The sequence below is a fragment of the Macaca nemestrina genome, chromosome 11 (genome assembly GCF_043159975.1).
Source record: "Macaca nemestrina isolate mMacNem1 chromosome 11, mMacNem.hap1, whole genome shotgun sequence".
In the NCBI taxonomy this organism is placed as follows: domain Eukaryota; kingdom Metazoa; phylum Chordata; class Mammalia; order Primates; family Cercopithecidae; genus Macaca; species Macaca nemestrina.
In genome coordinates, this window is record NC_092135.1 from 101,801,220 (window position 1) to 101,811,981 (window position 10,762).

A 10,762-nucleotide genomic window follows, 5' to 3' on the forward strand; every position below is an offset into this window, starting at 1 on the left:
CTGGAGAGTAGGTTAAGTACAAGAGAATATAAGAGATGAGACCACCTGTATTAAGACAAACTCTTTATTCCAAGGAAGTTGGGGCTTATCCCAAGGGCAAGGGGAAGCTAATACAATATATAATTTTAAAAATTTGCTTTAAAATTATTATTTGTAATATATAACCAATAATCTTACATTGCAGAAAGCTACAAAATGAAAACTAAATGTCTTCCTCCTCCTTGTCCCCTGTCCCACATTTCTATTTTTCAGAGGTTACCATTTTTAACAGTTTCCATTTACCTCCATAACTCTCAATATGTTTATATCCCTGTTTCTTGATTTGTCAAACCGAACAGTATTTACAGACTCTCCACTCTGAAGATGAAGAATTCAGCTCACTTTTACTAACTTCTACCCTTCCAATTTTTTGGAAGGTTTTAAGCACAAGAGGGACCTGATTAAATTTGCATTTCGGAAAGATTATTTTGCTAGCAATGTGAGGAGTGGTTCAACAGCTGTTGCAGTAAATCAAAGAAGAACATGAGTTGAAGGGATGCATTAGTGGAAGGTACTTAGAGGACAGAAAGGTGAGGACCACTGGCAGACTAGAAGATAGGGGGAAGGAGAAGGTCACTCCTTGGTTTTATTTATTTATTTATTTTTTGGAGATGGAGTCTTGCTCTGTCACCCAGGCTGGAGTGCAGTGGCACAATCTCAGCTCACTGCAACCTCCACCTCCTGGGTTAAAGCAATTCTCCTGCCTCAGCCTCCTAAGTAACTGGGATTACAGGTGGATGCCACCATGTCCAGCTAATTTTTGTATTTTTAGTAAAGATGGGTTTCACCATGTTGGCCGGGCTGGTCTTGAACTCCTGACCTCAGGTGATCCACCCGCCTCAGCCTCCCAAAGTGCTGGGATAACATGCGTGAGCCACTGTAGCCAGCCACTCCCTGGTTTTAGACTGGTGCAGGTGGTACTTACACTCTCTAAGCTAGAGATGCAGGAGGAGAAATTAATTTTAGTAGGGGGCATGATGGTGAATTTCACTTTGGACACGTTGAATTTGACATGTTTGTGAGAATCCAGGTGGAGATGCCTTATGATGCAGCTGTACAACTAATAGAGTTGTGGCACTCAGGAGTGAGCAGAGGCTAGAGAGATAGATCTATGAGCCAGTCCTCAATGTATAGTTTATTCATTTTCTCATTCATTTAATAAATATTTATTGAATACCATCTATGAGCTATATGCTGGGTATAAAATGATGAGAGAAGAAATAAATTTCCTCACCTCATGGAGCTTTTAAGCTGGCAGAGGAGACAGACATTAACACAGAAACTCACAAATACATATGCAATTATGGACTGTGGTAGGTGCTACAAAAAAGAATATAGGCTTATGTGATAGAATAACAGCATGCACCGAATTTAGACTGGGGCCTGGGAGGGAAATAGATGGGCAGGCAAAGCTTCTTTATACCTAGATCTGCCAGGTGCAGAAGAGTTAAAGAAGCCATGTGCAGAGGACATTTTGAAGTGGAGGTCATGGTCAGGACCAGCCATAATCTTTGTGGAGCTTAGGATAAAGTCCAATCAACGGAGACCCACTAAATATCTAGACATCATCAATCAAGAGAGCTAAGTGTGATTACATATGTTCTATCCCCCTATTTTGACAAATATGTCTTTTTGATGACAAATAGAAAACTACACGTAAAGTAAAACTGAAAGTTGGCAAAATATCAATGACAATTGAATTTAGTTATTATCACACACGTCCGGGTCTTCTGTTAATGGGTTGAGATGATTGTATGAGCAATAAAATTAAGACAGATACAATATTCAGTTTCTTGAACTGGGTGCTGATTACTATTCACTCTGCAAATTTTCTGAGCTGTATATGTATGACTTGTGTACTTTTCTGTATTTACTATTCCATAGCAGAAGATTTAAAGGATTTATCAAATATTTATGTCATAACATTTACTTATTTATTTATCTATTTTTTTGAGACAGAATTTCTTTCTTTCTTTTTTTTTTTTTTTTTTTTTTGAGATGGAGTCTCGCTCTGTCGCCCAGCCTGGAGTGCAGTGGTGTGATCTCGGCTCAGTGCAAGCTCCGCCTCCCAGGTTCATGCCATTCTCCTGCCTCAGCCTCCCGAGTAGCTGGGACTACAGGCGCCCGCCACCATGTGTGGCTAATTTTTTTGTATTTTCAGTAGAAATAAGGTTTCACCGTGTTAGCCAGGATGATCTCGATCTCCTGACCTCGTGATCCACCCGCCTCAGCCTCCCAAAGTGCTGGGATTACAAGCGTGAGCCACCACACCCAGCCTTGAGACAGAATTTCACTCTTGTTGACCAGGCTGGAGTGCAGTGGCATGATCTTGGGTCCCTGCAGTCTCTGCCTCTCAGGTTCTAGCAATTATCCTGCCTCAGCCTCTGGAATAGCTAGGATTACAGGCACCTGCCACCATGCCCGTCTAGTTTTGTATTTTTTTAGTAAAGACAGGGTTTTGCTGTGTTGACCAGGCTGGTCTTGAACTCCTGACCTCAGGTGATCCACCTGCCCGCCTCGGCCTCCCAAAGTGCTGAGATTACAGGCATGAGCCACTGTGCCTGGCCCATAAAATTTATTTTTCTTGCCTTTATTTCAGTATAAATAACACAATCTAATCAGGATTTTTCCATATAATTTGTGCATTATTGACTTAATACTATTATAAATTAAACAAGTTTTCTTTGTTCATTGTAGTTGTTAGTCTCAATTGAGATTGTGCCTTTATCTCAAACAACCAGAAAATAGTCTAGAGAAATTAGTTTCAGGATTATTTATAGGTGAATCTTTTCCTTCATATCCTTGCAAATGGTTTTGTGTTTTGTTCTAATTTCTTTATGTTTTGTTGAAATGCTACTTTAGTTTCAGTTTTTAACATGTATTTTTTATGCAGAAAACTCATTCGCTCTAAAATAAAAATTAAATTTCTTTTTAAAATAAAATATTCACATTTAGATTTGTTTCTTTTTGTAATAGTAAATGGTAACAATTCATATCAAATAACTAGAGCTAGAACTAATACAGAAGTCATTTCATTTTCTGACAAAGACTGCAATTTGTTCTTTGAGGATCTTCTGTTGTTTTACTTATCTTTGCTAATGCATTCTATAGCTTATTTAAGTTAAATCTAGTTGCTTTAATAGTGTTTGTTGGCATTCCCATCTATCTTAGTCGGTCTGGACTGCCGTAACAAATTACCATAAGCTAGTTGCTTAAACAGAGATTTATTTCTCACAGTTCTGGAGGCTGGGAAGTCCAAGATCCAGTGTCTAGTGAGGGCCTGCTTCCTGGTTTGCAGATGGTCATCTTGTGGTACCTTTATAGGGTATGAAATAGAGAGAGGAAGCAAGCTCTTTTGAGTCTCTTCTTAGAAGAGCACTAATTTCATCATGAGAGCCTCACCCAAATGAGCTACCTACCTCCTAAAGTCCTCACCTCCTAATAGCACTCCATTGGGGGTTAGGGTTTCAACATATGAATTCTGTGGGACACAAACATGTGGTCTGTAACAGTCATGTTTTCAAAAGCAATTGTAAGGTCAAATTTGAATCTTTCATCAAGATTTCTATCTGTTGGCAGATTCATAAAATATTGTGTGTAATCTTTGAATTTTTCTAAAGAACATTGTCATTATCAGCATATTTGAAATCATGTCTCCTAGTGCCAAATACAAATGATGAGTCATATGTGCCTTCTGTATTTTTAGGCCAAAATTCTGACATATGTACATTGTTATGTACATTCTTTCCAACCATGGTATTGCCATTCTCATAGGCTTTCCTTTGATAATTAAAAAACAAAACAAAACAACATTAAAAGGCCAGGCATGGTGGCTCATGCCTGTAATCCCAGCACTTTGGGAGACCAATGCGGGTGGATCACCTGAGGTCAGGAGTTCAAGACCAGCCTGGCCAACATGGTGAAACTCCATCTCTACTAAAAATACAAAAATTAGCTGGGCGTGGTGGCACGCGCCTGTATTCCTAGCTACTTGGGAGAGTGATCGAATAGAAAAAAGAGTATCATTTCTCTCAGCTTCAGCCTGAAAGGTCTCGGGGAACTATTTTGACTTGTTCACCTTACATCAAATGCCAATGGGGAGGAGTCTTTTATGGAAGAAGGGGAGAAGCCTACAGACATGATTTCTGGAAAAATAATTGTCTGCTGAGCTGCTGCCCCATTTTTATCTAAGACAGGTCTAAGAAATGTCTAGTTCTTCATAAGAAAATAAGAAAATGGAGGTTTTGGAGTGTCACACTGTTTCATTCACTGGCAAGTTTTCATGAATCCGGCTCCACGTTTTTTTTCCTTGTGCGTATATTCTGGGCTTGTTCCTAGTATATATCTGAGTCACCACTAAATTCAATTGTTCATAACCTTTTGATGGAAAATGGACCCTTTCGGGAATATTTTAAAAGTTATGGAACTTCTTCCAGGGAAAAAAACATATAAACATAATTTTTTTCTATTGTTTCATGGTATTTATTTATTATTATTATTTTTTTGAGATGAGTTTTGGTCTTGTTGCCCAGGCTGAAGTGCAATGGTGCGACCTCGGCTCATTGAAACCTCTGCCTCCCTGGTTCAAGCAATTCTCCTGCCTCAGCCTCCTGAGTAGCTGGGATTACCGGCCACTATGCCTGGCTAATTTTTGTATTTTCAGTAGAGACAGGGTTTCGCCATGTTAGCCAGGCTGGTCTTGAACTCCTGACCTCAGGTGATCCACCTGCCTTGGCTTCCCAAAGTGCTGGGATTACAGGCATGAGCCACTGCACCTGGCCTGTTTCATGGTATTTATAAAAATTCTTAAACTCATGGAGTATTCCTGAACAAGCTCATGCATAGGTCACCTTTTTTTTTTTTTTTTTTTCTGAGATGGAGTCTCACTCACTCTGTCACCCAGGCTGGAGTGCAGTGGTGCGATCTCAGCTCACTGCAACCTCCAACTCTGGGTTCAAACTATTCTCCTGCCTCAGCCTGAGTGGCTGGGATTACAGGCATGAGCCACCGTGCCCAGGGATGGTCATATTTTAAGAAGGAAAATTGTGTGTCATTATGATGTTGTGAATTTGGACATCTTAACAGATATCAAGAGATTTACCTTTGGTTGCTCTAGGAATGTGTATTTTTAAAAATAATTTTATTTATTTATTTTTATGGGTACATAGGTGTATACATTTATGGGGTACATGAGGTATTTTAATATAGACATGCAATGTGTAATGATCACATCAGGGTAAATTGGGTATCTATCACCTTAAGCATTTATCCTTTCTCTGCATTTTAAACATTTTAATTATACTCTTTCAGTTATTATAAAATGTACAATAAGTTATTGTCGACTGTAGTCATCTTGTGCTATTGAACACTTGCTCTTATTCATTCTATCTAATTATATTTTTATTTCCATTAACCATCTCCAATTCATCCCTCTACCCCATACCCTTCCCAGCATCGTTCTATTCTCTACCTCCATGAGTTCAACTGTTTTAATTTTTAGCTCCTACAAATGAGTGAGAAGCTGTGAGGTTTGTCTTTCTGTGCCTGGCTTATTTCACTTAACATGATGTTTTCCAGTTCCATCCATGTTGTTGCAAATGACTGGATCTTACTCTTTTGTATGGTTGAATAGTACTCCATTGTATATATGTACCACATTTTCTTTATATATTTATCTGTTGATGGACACTTAGGTTGCTTCCAAATCTTGGCTATTGTGAATAGTGCTACAACAAACATGGGAGTGCAGCTATCTCTTTGATATATTGATTTCCTTTCTTTTAGGTATATATCTAACAGTGGGATTGCTGAATCATATGGTAATTCAATTTTTAGTTTTTTTGAGGAACCTCCAGATTGTTCTACATAGTGGTTGTACTAATTTATATTCCCACCAACAGCATATGAGAGTTCCCTTTTCTCCATATTTTCACCAGCATTTGTTATTGCCTGTCTTTTGGATAAAAGCATTTTAACTAGGGTGAGATGATATCTTATTGTATTTTGATTTGCTTTTCTCTGATGATGTTATGTTGACCACCTTTTCCTATACCTGTTTGCCATTTGTAGATCTTCTTTGTTTTTTTTTTTTTTTTTTTTTTTGAGATGGAGTCTCACTCTGTCACCCAGGCTGGAGTGCAGTGGTACGATCTTGGCTCACTGCAACCTCTGCCTCCCAAGTTCAAGTGATTCTCCTGCCTCAGCCTCCTGAGTAGCTGGGATTACAGGTGAGCACCACCACACCAGGTTAATTTTTGTATTTTTGTTAGAGACAGGGTTTCGCTATGTTGGTCAGGCTAGTCTTGAACTCCTGACCTCGTGATCCACCCATCTTGGCCTCCCAAAGTGTAGGTCTTCTTTTGAGAAATGTCTATTCAGATCTTTGCCCTTTTTAAAATTGGATTATTGTATTTTTTCCTATTGAGTTTTTTGAGCTCCTTATATAGTCTTGTTATTAATCTCTTGTCCGATGGATAGTTTGCACATATTTTCTCTCATTCTGTGGGGTGTCTCTTTGCTTTGTTGATTGTTCCCTTTGCTGTGCAGAGCTTTTTAACTTGATGTGATCCCATTTGTTCATTTTTGCCTTGGTTGCCTGTACTTTTGGGGTATCACTCAATAAATCTTTGCCCAGACCAATGTCCTGGAGATTTTCCCCAATGTTTTCTTTTAGTAGTATCATAGTTTGAGTATTAGATTTAAGTCTTTAATCCATTTTAATTTGATTTTTGTATATGGTGAGAGACAGGAGTCTAATTTCATTCTTCTGCATATAGTATCCAGTTTTCCCAGCACCATTTATTGAGACGGCTGTCTTTTCCCCCATGTATATTCTTGGCATCTTTGTTGAAAATGAGTTCACTATAGATGTATGGATCTATTTCTGGGTTCCCTATTCTGTTCCATTGGTCTACGTGTCTGTTTTTATGCTAGTACCATGCTATTTGGGTGCTATGACTCTGTAGTATAATTTGAAGTCAAGTAATGTTATTCCTCCAGGTTTGTTCTTTTTGCTCAGGATGGCTTTGGCTATTCTGGGTCTTCTGTGGTCCCAAATAGATTTTATAATTTATTTTTCTATTTCTGTGAAGAATGCAATTGATATTTCAATAGGGATTGCATTTGGTCTGTAGATTGCTTGGGTAGTATGGACATTTTAACAAGATTGGTTCTTCCAACTCATGAACATGGAATATCTGTTCATTTTTTCCTGTTCTCTTCAATTTCTTGCATCAATGTTTTATTGTTTTTATTGTAGAGATTTTTCACTATAAGTTTACTCATAGGTATCTTATTTTATTAATATTTGTAGCTATTATAAATGGAATTTTTAAAAATTTCTTTTACAGATTGCTTTCTCTTGGTATATAGAAATGCTGAGTTTTGTGTGCTGATTTTGTATCCTGCAACTTTACTGAATTTTGTTTATCAATTCAAATAGTTTTTTTGGTAGAGTCTTTAGGTTTTTCCAAATATAAAATCATATCATCTGCAAACAAGAATAATTGGACTTTTTCCTCTTTAATTTGGGTACCCTTTCTTTCTTTTGTTCGTCTGTTTGCTCTAGCTAGAAGTTCCAGTATTGTGGTGAATAACAGTGGTGAAAGTGGGCATCCTTGTTGTGTTCCAGGTCTTAGAGGAAAGGCTTTCAGTTTTTCCCCATTCAGTATGATACTAGTTGTATGCCACACATGGCTTTTATTGTGTGAAGATATATTCCTACTATCCTCAGTTTTTTGAGTTTTTATCATAAAGGGATATTGAATCTAATCAAATGTTTTTTTCAGCATCAGGTGAAATTATCATCTGGTTTTCATTCTTCATTCTGTTGATACAATGTATCACATTGATTGATTTGCATATGCTGAACCATCCTTGCATTCCTGGAAGAAATCCCACTTGGTCATGATGAATGATTTCTTTAATGTGTTGTTGAATTTGGTTTGCTAGTATTTTGTTGAGGATTTTTACATTAACGTTTATCAGGGATATTGGTCTGTAGTTTTCTTTTTTTGATGTGTCTTTGTCTGGTTTTGGTATCACAGTAATACTGGCCTGGTAGAATGAGTTTGGAAGTGTTTCCTTGTCTTCTATTTTTTGGAATAGTTTAAGTAGGATTGGTATTAGTTCTTGTTTAAATGTTTGATAAAATTTAGCAATGAAGCCATTAGGTCCTGGGCTTTTCTTTGCTGAGAGACTTTTTATTATGATTTCAATCTCATTACTTCTTATGGTCTATTCAGGTTTTGGATTTCTTCATGGTTCAATCTTGGTAGGTTGTACAGGTCTAGGAATGTATTCATTTATTCTAGCTTTCCCAATTTATTGGCATATAGTTGCTCATAGTAGTCTGTAACGATCCTCTGAATTTCTGCAGTATCAGTTGTAATGTATCATTTTCATCTCTTATTATATTTATTTGGGTCTTCTCTCTTTTCTTCTTAGTATCACTAAAGATTTGTCAATTTTATCTTTTCAAAAAACCAACTATTCATTTCAGTTATCTTTTATATTTTATTTTTGTTTTAACTACATTTGTGTCTGCTCTGATCTTTATTATTTCTTTTTTTCAACTAATTTTGGGTTTGGTGTGCTCTTACTTTTCTAGTTCTTTAACATGTATTATTAGGTTCTTTATTTGAAGTTTGTCTACTTTTTTGATATAGATGCTTATTGTTATAAACTTTCTTCTTAGTACTGCTTTGGCTGTGTCCCATAGATTTTGGTATGTTGTGTTTCCATTTTTATTTGTTTCAATACATTTTTAAATTTTCTTCTTAATTTCTTCATTGATTCACTGGTCATTCAGGAGCATGTTGTTTAATTTCCATGTGTTTATATAGTTCTCAAAGTTCCTCTTGTTATTGATTTTTAGTTTGATTCAACTGTGGTCAGAGAAGATACTTGATATGATTTTAATGTTTCAGATTTTTAAAGATTTGTTTTGTGGCCTAACATATGGTCTATCCTTGAGAATGAGCCATGTACTGGGGAGAAAAATGTGTATTCTGCAGCCATTGTATGAAATGTTCTGTAATTATCTATTAGGACCATTTGGTCTATAGAGCAGATTAAGCCTGATGTTTCTTTGTTGATTTTCTGTTTGGAGGATCTGTCCAATGCTGAAAGTGGAGTGTTGAAGTCTCCATCTCTTATTGTATTGGGGTCTATCTCTCTCTTTAGTTTTAATAATATTTACTTTATATATCTGAATGCTCCAGTATTGGGTGCACGTATACTTACAATTGTTATATCTTCTTGCTGAATTGACTCTTTTATCATTTTATAATGACCTTCTTTGTTTCTTTTTATAGTTTTTGTCTTGAAATTTATTTTGTCCAATATAAATATAGCTACTCTTGTTCTTTTTTGGTTTCCATTGGCATGGAATATCTTTTTCCATCCCTTTATTTTCAGCTTCTGTGTGTCTTTATAGGAGAAGTGTGTTTCCTTTACCTAGCAGATCACTGGGTCTTATTTTTCAATCCATTCAGCCACTCTGCCTTTTTATTGGAGAAGTTAGTCCATTTACATTTAATGTTATTATTGATTATATTACTATTGATGTTATTGAATGTTATTATTATTATTGATAACTAAGAACTTACTCCTGCCATTTCATTATTTGTTTTCTGGTTGTTTTGTGGTCTTCTCTTCCTTCTTTCTTTCCTCCTTGTCTTCCTGTTACTGAAGGTGATTTTCCCTGGTGGTATGTTTTAATTTCTTGCTTTCTATTTTTATGTATCTGTTGTATATGTTTTGATTTGAGGTTACCATGAGGCTTGCAAATAATAAAACCCCTTATTTTAAACTGACAAGTTAAAACTGATTGCAGAAACAAACTAACGAACAAGCAAAGCAAAATCTAATAAAAGCTCTACACTTTAACTTCATTCCCCTGCTTTTTAACTTTTTGTTGTTTCTATTTATTTCTTATCATATTGTCTATGTCTTCAGAAGTTTTTGTGGTTAATATGTGTATATAAAAAAATAATATAATACATTATATAATATATGATAAATAATATATATAAACACACACACGTGTGTATTTTTTTTTTTTTTGAAACAGGGTCTTGCTGTGTTACCCAGGCCAGACTGCAGAGGCTTGACCAAGGCTCACTGAAGCCTCAACCTCCTGGGTCAAGTGATGATCCTCCCATCTCAGCCTCCTGAGTAGCTGGGACTATAGACATGTACCACCATATCCATCAAACTTTTTTATTTTGTAATTGTTTGTAGAGAGGGGGTTTCACCATGTTGCCTAGGCTGGTCTTGAACTCTTGGAGCTCAAGTGGTCTGCCTGCCTTGGCCTCCTGAAGTGCTGGGATTACAGGCATGAGCTACCACACCTAGCCTATAGTTATTATATTTAGTAGGTTTATCTTTTAGTCTTTCTACTCAAAATATGAGTAGTTTATACATCACAATTACAATGCTGTAATATTCTGTGTACTTACTATTACCAGTGAGTTTTGTACCTTCAGATGATTTTTTATTGCACATTAATATTCTTTTCTTTCAGATTAAAAACTCCCTTTAGCATTTCTTGTAGGACAATTCTGGTGTTGTTGAAGTCCCTCAGTTTTTGTTTCTCTGGGAAAGTCTTTATTTCTCCACCATGTTTGAAGGATATTTCCAACAGATATACTATTCTAGGATAAAAGTTTTTTCCTTCATCATTTTAAATATGTCATGCCACTCTATCCCGGCCTGTATGTTT